At 40.3% G+C, this 12,060-nt stretch overlaps 1 long non-coding RNA gene across 1 annotated transcript; it reads left to right on the forward strand.

Moving 5' to 3' along the window:
- Positions 1 to 1,173: 1,173 nt before the first annotated feature.
- Positions 1,174 to 7,100, forward strand: LOC125500385. The gene is made up of 4 exons (XR_007277759.1): positions 1,174 to 1,251; positions 1,392 to 1,420; positions 6,436 to 6,526; positions 6,637 to 7,100. It is a non-coding gene; the product is annotated as an uncharacterized LOC125500385 (long non-coding RNA).
- The last annotated feature ends 4,960 nt before the right edge of the window (positions 7,101 to 12,060 follow it).

Consider the following 12,060-nt stretch of genomic DNA (forward strand, 5'->3'; position numbering starts at 1 on the left):
TAGAAAGTTCGTTTCGTCAAGAGATGTGATACGAGATTGACGAATGCCTTTTTTTCATTTCTTCTTTTTATTTTTTCGCGCTCTTTATTTTTATTCTCACAGTATTATGCATCAACCCAACCATGTATAACAATTATACAATACGTGTAGTGAATGTTCGAAATGAGCTGGAAAAGTTTGTTCTTTTTTGTTGTTTTCATTTTAAAAATTTTTATTCATTATATTTTTTTTTTCAAAATGATTATAACGAGTGGTTGTGATACGTAGTATGAAACGGAAGAAAAAAAAAATAAATAAATGACGGATGCCGCGAGCATGCATGCGATGCGAAAGTGCCGCGCATCTGTATGAAAAAATATTATCAGACAAACTTCGTGACGCTAATTAAAAATTTTTTAATTATACACAACCCGATGATTACGGTATACCTATATCTTTCGGTTAGTTGTTATAAGGTGACACGATTAATTCGGAGTTGGCATATCGCGTTACTCGTCAAATATTTCACGAACCAACGATGACATTGGCACGAAATATATAATTAGCCATCTATCTATCTGATTTTTGTCCGTTTTTTTTTTGTTTTTTTTTAATTCGTTTCGCGCGGACACAACGATTGTTAATTAATAATCTTTCAATACGTACCGGGAAATTTTTTTTAAAATTTATGAAAACGCCAGAGGGAGGAATTCTCGTCTGGGTGAGCAGCGGGGCATGTACCGAGCATACAGTGAGATAAGGAATTTATGAAGATTTATTGCAATCAGCTCTGGGTGCACGGTATCTTGAAAAATTGTTGCGAGTCATAAAGCTTCCGCGTTACCCGTGTAACGGTATTATACGTACCTCGAGACTCGGGTAATACAAAATATAAATAAATGAATATAAGTAAAACTGCGAGTAACGTAATATGAATTACACAGTTTTTATTATTTACAGGTGTATCGGGTATCTGATAAAAATTATCCGGCCACGATATTGCTTTGATTTCACGAAAAAAAAGCTGGGCGAAAAACAAAAAAACGAAAAAAAAAAAAAATTGACAAAATTAATGCAGAGGGATATATGAGTCCGTGCACCTTTGGATCATCGTACCACGCGGTACGGTGTACGTGGATCACAGTTGGTGTATAAAACGCAGCAATCCCCGTATGCATATGTATGGGGGGGGGGGGGGGGGGATGTATTTCATTTCGTTGAAGTGCAGAGTGTGCCAGCCTCCCTGCAGCAGTATCGGGAGGGACTCGCTAGGTAAACATTATCGATGTAAACTTGGTTGCGAAAGAGGACCCTCTGCAGCGGAGTGGTCGCTGTATTGTGCGCATCCGTATAAAGCAAGTTTCTCTTTTATTTTTTATTTATTTATTTATTTTTTACTTTTTTTTTTTCAGCTGCGTAATCCAGACTTCACTCAAACAAGGTATAATGCCTGGATACACATATCCACGTACGTTGTACGCCTAGCTTTTTACCCCCTGTGAAAAAGTTGGCCGATATCAAAGCAGGTTTTTTTTCTTTTCAAATCTTTTTCCTTTTTTTTCTTTTAACTTTTCATTTTTGTATTTTTTTTCGCTGCAACTTCGGCTGGACGTGCGTGTGAAGGAAATGGAGAAAGTATAAATACCCTCGGTAGGTAGATTTTTTGAAAATACAAATATTTCGTCGAATTATTCGTGCAGTTGGTCATTTTTTTCGCACCTACTGCAGTGAGCCGAGTTCCTCTTTTTTTTTTTTTCACGGTTTGAATTCGAACAATTTTGTAAGTCGTTTTGCGTGAAAATTGGGAAATTTCAACCTGCTCGCGACTGACCTCGGGCAAAGTTGGAAACGGGTTGCGTCGCTGGAAGGGGGAGAAATTTCGGCGCCGAAATGTCGAGAGACAATTTTGCATATGACTGAAAGAGAAGCCACCTGTCATGCGGTGAGCGTTCGGTTCACGCCCACGAGGCTTCAACCCCTACCCCCTACCGAAGCGAACCGAACGACCTCCAATCCTTGCGCGATACTGTAAAGGACTCGTGACTTTGGTCAAAGGCAGCTTTCAGACATTTGTTAAGCAAATTTTACCCTTCCTGTGAATTTACGAGGCGACGTCCGTCGCCCAGCTATACGCGTCACTTACACGCTATGGTACGCGGAGAGAAAATCAATTTTCCTTCACATTTCTACACATCTATGTAGATCTGTTAAAATTCAACCCCCTAAAAATTTATCGTCTTCGACCACTTCGATGGAAGTTAGTTTTTATTTTTTAAGGGTTGTTAAAAAATACGCGTGAACATTTGTTGCGCGATTTTTCTTCCCCTCGTCGATGTCGTGCGCTGTCTGAGGTAAAAAAAAAAAAAAAAAAAAAAAAAAAAAAAAAAAAAAAAAGGTGAAGGTCAGAAGTAATAAGTTGCTCTTGTATTATACGTATACTTGAAATTTAATCGTGTACACTTTTCCACGTTTCATTAAATTATCAAGTAGTGGTGATTAAAAAGTTTTAATACGAGTACTCGCGGCGTAATATTTTTTTTTTTTTTTTCTTTTTGTTCATTTTTTCTACCTTCTGCTCACCTTCTTTCTTTCGTTGGCCAATTTCTAATGCGGTAGACTCTGTAATCGATTATATTTCCAGACTCGCAAGTTTCAACTCCAGCTACGGAGACCGAGAGGGTGCAGGAGAAAATTAACGGAGCAATAATTGCAGTTTGACTATCCCTTTAACCTCGTCTCCTCTTCTCCATCCCTTGATTGGCATCCGCAAGACGTGAGCGCTAATTTGGAGCTTATCGTACGAAGATGATCAACCAATTTCACTGATCGATCTGTTCCCTCATTCGTCTGAAATTCAATCTCACTGAAATCATACCTCCGACCTGCAGCCGGTTTTTTTTTCCTTTTCTTATTCCCTCAATTTTTCGAGTCATACTCTCAACGGAAGGAGAAAATATTGGGTAAAATTTTTCAAGATGAACAAAAAATACGTTAAAATACCAGAATTTCTGTACGAGCGGAAATAAAATTTTCCAGTCAAGTGTCCGTCAAAACTGAAAAACGTCTCTTCCCATTCACCGTGTAACGTGTACATACATATATACATTCAGTTTTGACAACATGTGTATGAAATTTTATTTTTTTCATTCTTTTCCCGTTTTCGTTATTTCTTCTCCTCGTTTTTACATCCGGGACTGAAATTCGCGTCGCGTCTCGTCGCATCGCTGCCCGTTTCTATTTAGTAATATTTTTCATTTATTTATTTATCTTATTTTTTTTTCCCCCTCCCCCGTCTTCGAGCCGGTACTATAAATTAGATCCTTTTCACCCGGCAGTGAGGCTAGTTTTGCAGCTTCCACCGTTAAATAAGGCAATATTTCAACCTAAGGGTATAACCGAGCCTCGTCGTATCTCCTTATATACAAACATATATATATATATATATATATACATAGGTGTATCGTCATACACACGTGTAGCGTAGGTATACCCCACATATTATATGGCGTATTAAGTAACGTTCCCGTACCACGATCTATGGTCGTTCTCTTTACTTATCGAGCCTTTCGAAGCCTCGCGAGAGCTCGTAAAGAGCCACGATACCTATAGTTGTATATTACGGTAAGAAAAAACTTCCGACGATTTATCGACAAGTTTTTTTTAAACAGGCCGAAACTTTTCGTCTTCTTACCCTGGATGGTTTTTTTTTTTTTCTTTTTCTTTTCGTTTTCAGTCTCCGGGCTGGCGACTTTTCAAAAGGGAAGAATAGAACAGCCTCGCGATTTTATTTTCTAATATTTTCTCGTTTACTTTGCCCGGGTGAATCAATCGCTAAATATAAAGAGCGTACCTTTTCATCGGGATAATTTTTGGTTGTACAAGGTACACGGTTAACACAGGCTACCTTTACCCGTATATCGTGATCTCGCCAATATATGTACATACATTACCGCGTTATAGGCGAAGAAGGGGGGTGGGGGGGGGGGGGTTAGGAAAAGGCGGGAAAAAAGCTACACAACGCAAAGTAAACGCAAGGTAGGTACGGAGGGAAAAAGGGGGGTTTGCGAAGGGGTTTTTAGGGTAAAGTAGAAGTACGTAGCCCCCGTACAACAGGGTTACCAACGCATGAGAGTCAGATCGTGAATTATATATTGTTTCGCAAAAGCTCCTAAGCTCCTTACAACCTCCCGTTGTAGGGACACACTGCACGTGTGTTGATACATATATGTAACGACGTACATACGTAGAGTGAAGAGTACGACGTGTTTTCCACCTACTTGTACCACGTATGTAACCTACGCTTTACATACGTCGTTATGTACATGTAGTAGGTCCTCGGTACATATATATATATATGTATATATATTCACTTACACGATCCATTGCGATATACCGAACGACGTGTGCGAAATACCTACTTGGCGTTTGTTCACTTCATAGCATCTGTTTTCTACGTCAAGCAACTTGTTACGCTAGGCTATACAGAACGCGGAATCTATCTATTTTGCAACAGTCTTTCGAAAATTTCTAAGATTCTCGACACTCCGTGGATACCGGGGAAATTTTGACTCCGCTAAAGGGGAAAAAGGAATGTCACACCGCGCACACGACGCGATCCGATTAACTCGGTACGATGTTGTTGTACTTGTAACGATATTCGCCGAATATTGCGAAACTAGGGAATTTTTAAGCCCACGTTTCGGTATGCGAATGTAGATATCGAGCTTTCCTCCCAATAATTCTGATTTATTACCGCTGCGAAATCGCTTCGTTTTTTTTTTTCGAAGGAAATTGTATCGTCGGCAGGGATTACGGATCGTTCAATTATATATCGCATACCTTGTGCTCGTAATGTACAAGTATTCATTACAGAGAAAATTTTACATAGTTTTTTTTCCCTAACGAATCGAACGAATTTTCGAACGCGGTTTCGAGACCGGTATGAATATAGACGACGAACTAGAACTGAAGGAGTAAGAAAGGAATGAAAAGTGAAACGAATAAAACAAAAGATCGAGATTAATGGTTCCTTAGGTAAGACGAAGTAATTTTGACTTTTGTTCACCGAGCACTGGTCTCATTTCCTTCAAAATTTCCTGTTTCTGGTGTGTAAAACTTGAATTTACTGTACAAGTCCCCTTGTTTTAATACATATATATGTATATAATTCAAGTTAATACCCTAGTATGTACGCGGTGTTGTACGTACGGTACGTATATTATATAAGTCCGGGGTGATTTGAGAAAACTTTAAATTAGACGCGGCCTTTTAAGCTGATTGACTCACTACGTGGAGAGAGCGCGGCGAGTTCTCTAGGTAATAATAATATTATATTTGATAACTAGGCGGACTCGGCAGTGATATTCACCAATGCGCGTTATATACTTAAATGTATAATGTACCTGTCCGCTGTACGTGGCGTATTATACGCGGGAACCACCCCCTTCGGTCGAGGACGAGGCGGACTTTCGTTACTTCGATCCGCGTTCTATGATTAACTCTAATTAACGGAGCTCCAATTAACGCTCTAATTGTACCCCAGACACCCATTGGTACAAACCATCCGCGCCATTATCACTGATTATCGCATACGGTCAAGAATGTTATTTTTCACGGTGAGATTAAAAAATTATTGTCGGTAAACCGTGCGGTGATTTTTTTTTTATTCCGCCTCCCTTTCTCTTACTTTCTTTCTTTCTTTCGTTCTTTTTTCTTTTTCTTTTTTTTTCACGTGGTTTCTAACGAGTGGAAGCTGGTTCTTTTGATAGCCCGTCTCTGTCATTGAATAACAGAGACGCGGAGCGGATTTCTGCACCGCAGCTTTACCTAGCTTGCAGCAATTCGTTTTCGTCTTCTTGTGTAAACACCGAACTCGACTTTTCGTTCCTGACCACATAGCGTTCGTTTAATGAACTGACCTTTTGGCCATACAACGTCCGGTCGCTTTAAATTCGCCATTTTGTCGGCGTATGAAATGAAATATCATTTATACATATAGTTTCGGCTGTGATTTTATTTCAACCTTATTTCTCTACCTTTCCTACAAATTCGAATGTGTGTATGTACATATTTTGACCATCGCACACCAAGTTCGGATGATTTTTTAAAAAATTTATAATCCCACGCTGAAGTTTCTTCGCTTTTCAAACTATCGCACGTATATAGAGTCATTTATTATCAACGATATCAACTCGCGTTCATTTTTAACGGAATTAAGGGGGTCGGCGTTTTTTTTTTAGCGACGGGGCCAAAACACGAACAATACCTCCTACTTTTTCCATTCAATAGACGGGGTCAAATTAATTTCTGGGGATATAATGAAAATCGGTATAAAATGCGAAACTACATGTCAACTGTAATACATACTAGATCACTGAAAATGATACGTGCCGATTCGGGGTGCAATTGATTTTTCGCCCATTTACTTATAGAACCAAAATTATTTCTCCGTTTCAGCTTACAGATGAGAAGATATACGAACCGAAATTCCCGGAAGGTTCTAATGAGGACGGACCGGCCAGCTGCTAATTTTTCATCCCTCGATTTCGTACGTACTTACATCGTTACTCTCGCTGAAATGATCGATTTTTCGCTTCTCGAAGTGGAAAAATTAGATATCTCAATATGGTGAAAAAAACTACTTAACTTTTTTCGCAGGAAATACGAATCGTAAGATGACGTGGTGCAGCCTCCTATTCTTCTCGACTTTGGGACGTTTTCAGAGGCGTTTCGCGGTAAAGGAGAAAAAAAAAAAAAAAAACAAAAAAGAAGGACCGTTCAATTGTATTTCTGTTTCTCGTCGGACAACGTAACGAACGCTCTTTTTGACTCATGTATGGTATAAAAGCGCGAACGGGACGCGCAACGACCGCAACCAGACTACGCTTTTACTCTCCGGGGACCATTTAGAAAATGAAAAACAAAAGCTCGCTTACTACATTGCTACATTGCTTCGCTTTGTAACGGTCTTTCCCTCGGTATTGTTCAAGGGTAGGTAATATACACGTACGTGTACGTGTACGTTACGTACGCATTGTACCGATCCACGTACACGTGGCTCTAGGTGGTCGCGTTGCAACTCAACACACAAGAGGCAAAGTTCGCTCGAATTTAATTCCCCCGCGGTCCCCCCCCCCCCCCCGTGTAGGTGCTCGACTAATTGATACAATTAAATTTTGCACCTGGACACATCAAAGATTTTTCGTTATTTACTCCGCAAGAGATCGTACGTCGCGTTGAAAATTGCGGGGAAAAAAAAAAAACACCGTTATCGAATACTCGCAAAACGAATACGGGGATTCGCTGCAAAATGGCGACGCAGAATTGTAGAAAAAAATAAAAAAATAAAATAAAATAAAAAATAATACCAACAAGGAAGATAGAAGAGGATCGAACAAACGAAACCCGCTGTGGGAGACAATACCTATGTCCGCCGAATGGAATCGGTGAAACTTTTTTTTTTGCGAAAAACTGTTCGAAAAAAAGACATCGATGAAAAAGCACGACGACGAGGCCGAAGACGGCGATTTCGCGGCACAGAATTTACCTGAAGCACGTACCTTGTTACCGATTGTTTGTCCACCGTTTCTATCCATGTGTACAGTGGTCGTATCCACGAAGAATGCAGGGATGAAGGAAAGGTTCGAAGGCTGAAGCGGAAATGTAGGTATTTCAAATTTCGCTGTCCGAATCGCGGTGCAGCTCGATACTGCGATTCCTTAACTCCGAACGTACGTGGTACAAATGTACGTACGTTTGATAGACAAATCTCTACGTGACACCTACCTACGTGGATGACTCGACTCACAGTCCGTCCGTTATACGCCTACTGTACGTAAAACGGAATTCGTCGGTCGGTCTGGGGTTATTTCGTCGAGTGTTCGGTACAATGGCGAAAAGCTCACCCCGTAGAATTATAACGCATGGACTGTGACAGTAGCGTTGACTCCGCAACCTGCTTTTGATAATCTCACAATCACTTCAACGATCTCATTTGGATACGTGGCGGTTTCAAAGCGACACACGCGCACCGTGCAGATAACGCGTCGACGTACGTCGCGTTATTCAAACATATTTCGAACGACGCTTGAACGGGGAATGAAAATGCTCGACGCGATCGAAGTAAGTTTATTCGTGGCACCGAACGACACCGGTGAAAGAGTTAATTTCGTCGATCGACGGCTGCCGAACGCAAAGTTCGGCGGAAGAAAAATTTCGGAAAAAAAATCTATCGAACGATTTGGAGGGGGGAACTTTCGCGGTTCTCGAAACTCTTTGGGGCACCCGGAGAGTAGCGATACACCGTTGACGTATCGAGGGACCTTATGAAATTTCGACGATCGGCGATTCGCTGGAAAATTTGAAGATGCATCCGGCGCACTCGGTTACCGATCTAATTTTCGAAATAGTGCCGGTGTTGTGTATCGCATGACGAAGCGAAGTGCGAGTTACCTTACACGTTCCGGTATTCCATAGAGTCGGGCTGAAAGTCCCGAGAGGAATTGAAGTATTTGTAAGAAATGGGTGAATGCAGTAAAAGGGGAATCTATGGAGGCAAAGGGAATACGGGGAATCCTGTATACCGCGCGGCAATAACAGGTGAGGTGTTACCTTTGCAACAAAATACACACTTTATGTACCGTGTCAATACGGCTAGATGGAACGGAAAACAATAGAGTCCGACGTTTCTACCTCGAAATAATACGTTTACCCGCGGAACGCGAAGGTTTTTCCCCACGTCATTTTGAGGCGAAAATATAATGCGAATGACATATTTCGCGTTGCACGCCGCAATCTTTTTTCGTGCGAAGAATTTTCACCACCGCCTTCTCCCTTTTCTTCGTCTCTTCGTTCTTTCGTGAATTTTTCTTTCCCGCTAAAGTGCCGCGGAAAAAAGTAACGGAGAGATGAAAAAATAATTTTCGAGGACATGTATCGGGGACACTACCCGTTCTTCAATTTTAATGCGATTTCGGATCAAAGGAGGACGCACGGAGAACGTCCCTCGAGTCGTAGGACGACTCAGCACGTCATGGAAGTAGATATTTGAGAAGCTTTTATCCTACGCCGCAACGATACTACTACATTCTCTCCTCTTGCTTCCCATTTCAGTCAATCCGCAAAAGTGGAACTGGAACTACACGGACTGAAACTCGTTGCCGGAACACGAAACGCCCGCAACGGTCCACCGACTGTGTTCCAACCCGCTCTCGAAAACAAAACGACTCAATCTCACCGCCGTCGAACCTTAGGGTAGTTCGATTCCCGTGGAAACTTCGGGGCGAAACTAGCCATCGGATCGCTCGATGCATTGTTACCAATTTACACCGGTCCAACAATTACCCCCGGTAATTAATCCAATTAATTCGAAGCATAATATATAATATATACATTTTTATAACTTCTCATTTCGAGGAGATGATCTTCGCCAAGGATATACATATATATCTTAATGAATTATTATTCACGGTTAGCTGATAAAGAAGAAGATTTTCTTCCTTTGGAAGAATCCAATTACAGTCTGGAGCACTTTCGCCCAACTTTTCATCTGATTGTAAGCTGCGAGATAATTGGATTGATTATTATCTCATTTTTGATCACGGTCAGGAGATACGGTTGAGTTTTATTTTTTTGTTTTCTCTTATTATCAATAATTCTTTTTCGATACAATTATTCGGCTAATCGCGACGGATATCTACTCACCCGGTTTTTCGATCCTCCTCCTCGGAGTGAGGAGAAAATTGAAATAACGTCATCGCGACGATATATATTTATATATATCCTCTTTCGTATATTTCACGTGAAATAATTGCGTCGACCGGACTCGTACTTTTCCCCCATTTCTTAATCGCCTTTCTACTTATTTTCCCCATTTCTTCGTATCCGTTTCTAATTCTTATCGGTTTGTTCGAATGTGTGAATCCGTGTGTCGTGTCTACCGAAAGACAAGTGGAACGATAGCGACACTTTAGATCCCTGGACCGCGTTTCCCTTCGGACTTGCGAGGGCAGCTGTAGGTCACAGGTCAGGTCACGGAGGCAATCCCAGAAGAAGATTCACCTGTCATAACGTATCCACGTCAAGCTAATACTGACGCGGAACGAGGGCGAGGGGGCAGAGATGGGGAGGACTGAAATTGCCCTCAGTTATAAAATCCCCGCCAGAGTATTTTCATTTATTTATGAAAATAGAATATTTTCATTTCTACATCCATGCATCGATAGATCCTGTCTAAATGGAAAAAAAAAAAAGAAATCGTATCTCTCGCAGAATTTGAAAAAAACCAGGTACCCATTTTTTATTTCTTTTACTTTATCGCGTTTATTTTTTCATTTTTTCGCGTTTCTATGTCGAAATATTTTATCCTTCGTTTCATTTTATCGTAGCTCCGAATCGTTTATGTTTCATAAATCATAACACTGCTGCATCGCTGGCGTGTGTAAGGGATTGAAAATTGTTTTTTTTTCGGCAATTATATTTTAAGCTGAAAAAATATTTGCATTTTATCCTCCTTCCACGTGTACCGTTTTTCTCGCCTCGTCCGCCGCGAGCTACGCGATACGCGATCGATTTTTTGCGTTTTTTGAATTTAATATCGTGCGCTTTGTATTTGTCGAGTGTGTGAAAAAAATGCGAGATTTCCGATGACGAAGTGATTCGCCGTGGAGAGATTAGAAATAAAAACGAGTTGATGAAATTTTTTATCCACTTTTATCGAAAGAAATTAACTTATGAAAAAATTCTGTAATAAACATGTCTTCTTCGTTTATTTATTTTTTTTTTTTCGATTCGTTCGTTTTCTTCATTTATTGGAATAATTTTTTTGCTCCTCCACGTATGACGTCGGAAGGCGTTTGGAAAAAAAGATTAATCGATATCGATAATAATAATTGAAATCGAAGAGAGGATTACGTTTCGAATATTGTCTGCAGCCGATTTTTCGAAAGCACTCGAATCGATCCTCGAAGAGACAATTTTAATGAAAATTTTCCGCTGACCCGCGTCCAGATGAAATGCATTACTTCAACTTGCGAAACAATTCGCTAAATACACGTGAGCCGGTGAAAGCGGCGGCGGTGACGGAAGTGCCGCAGAAAACTGGGAATTGCTCTTCGGACATCCCGCGTCGTGTGTTCTACACATTAACGGATTTCTCCGCGGGCAAAGTGTTGCCGTATATGGAGGCGCACCTTTTAATTGGAATCAAATTTTAACGATGGTTTTATCATACGTTCTTTTTTCCCTCGTATCTTTTTTTATTTTTTTGTTTTTTTTTTTTTTTTCATTTCTTTCACCCCTGATTTTTTTAGGATTTTTTCACCAACACCGTCGCAAAATCCCCGAACATTATTAACTGTACACGCTCTCCTGCCGTATACCTATACCGAAATTCCGTCGATGACAACCGATATATTCGGACATCAAATAATTGCGGCTTCTATTCTCTTATTTCCCCGTTCGCTTTTTAATAGCTCAAAATAACTGCTCGCCCTACAAACTCCATCGTAAAATCGATTTTCGAATCACGCTTGTCGGTTGATCGGTCGGTTGGTTTCGTTATTGAGAGAAAAAAAACAAAAAATAAAAAATAATAAACAACCGTTTGCTGGTATCGAGTGTGTAAAAATAATTGCAACGAATGTGCTGAATTTGAATATTCTCTTCTTTTCTCTCTCTTCCGTCGTCCGCAATTTTTCCCATTTCATCGTTTCGTCGCATCCGCGCGGCAGCGTAGCTCCACCTTTTTTTTTCTATCTTTTCATTTTTTAATTTTACTTTTTCTTCCACGATGACCGATGCGAACATATTTCATACACCCCATGCTGTGATAATTCACCGAGTCATTTGAAGTATTTGAATAAAAAAAAAAAAAGAGAAGAAAAAAAAAATCAGATCGAAAAAAAAAAAAAATATATATATATATCGTTTAGCCGCTACCGCTATATCATACTGTCCCCCAATATTTCTGGTTAATTATACTTGGGAAGTGAGAATTTATGGGATTTTACGGGAAAATTCAAATGAAGAGCTTAAATGACCGGTAATTAATTCGCACTGGGATTTCCTACCGTTCGTACACAC

The sequence above is a fragment of the Athalia rosae genome, chromosome 3 (genome assembly GCF_917208135.1).
Source record: "Athalia rosae chromosome 3, iyAthRosa1.1, whole genome shotgun sequence".
Lineage (NCBI taxonomy): Eukaryota > Metazoa > Arthropoda > Insecta > Hymenoptera > Athaliidae > Athalia > Athalia rosae.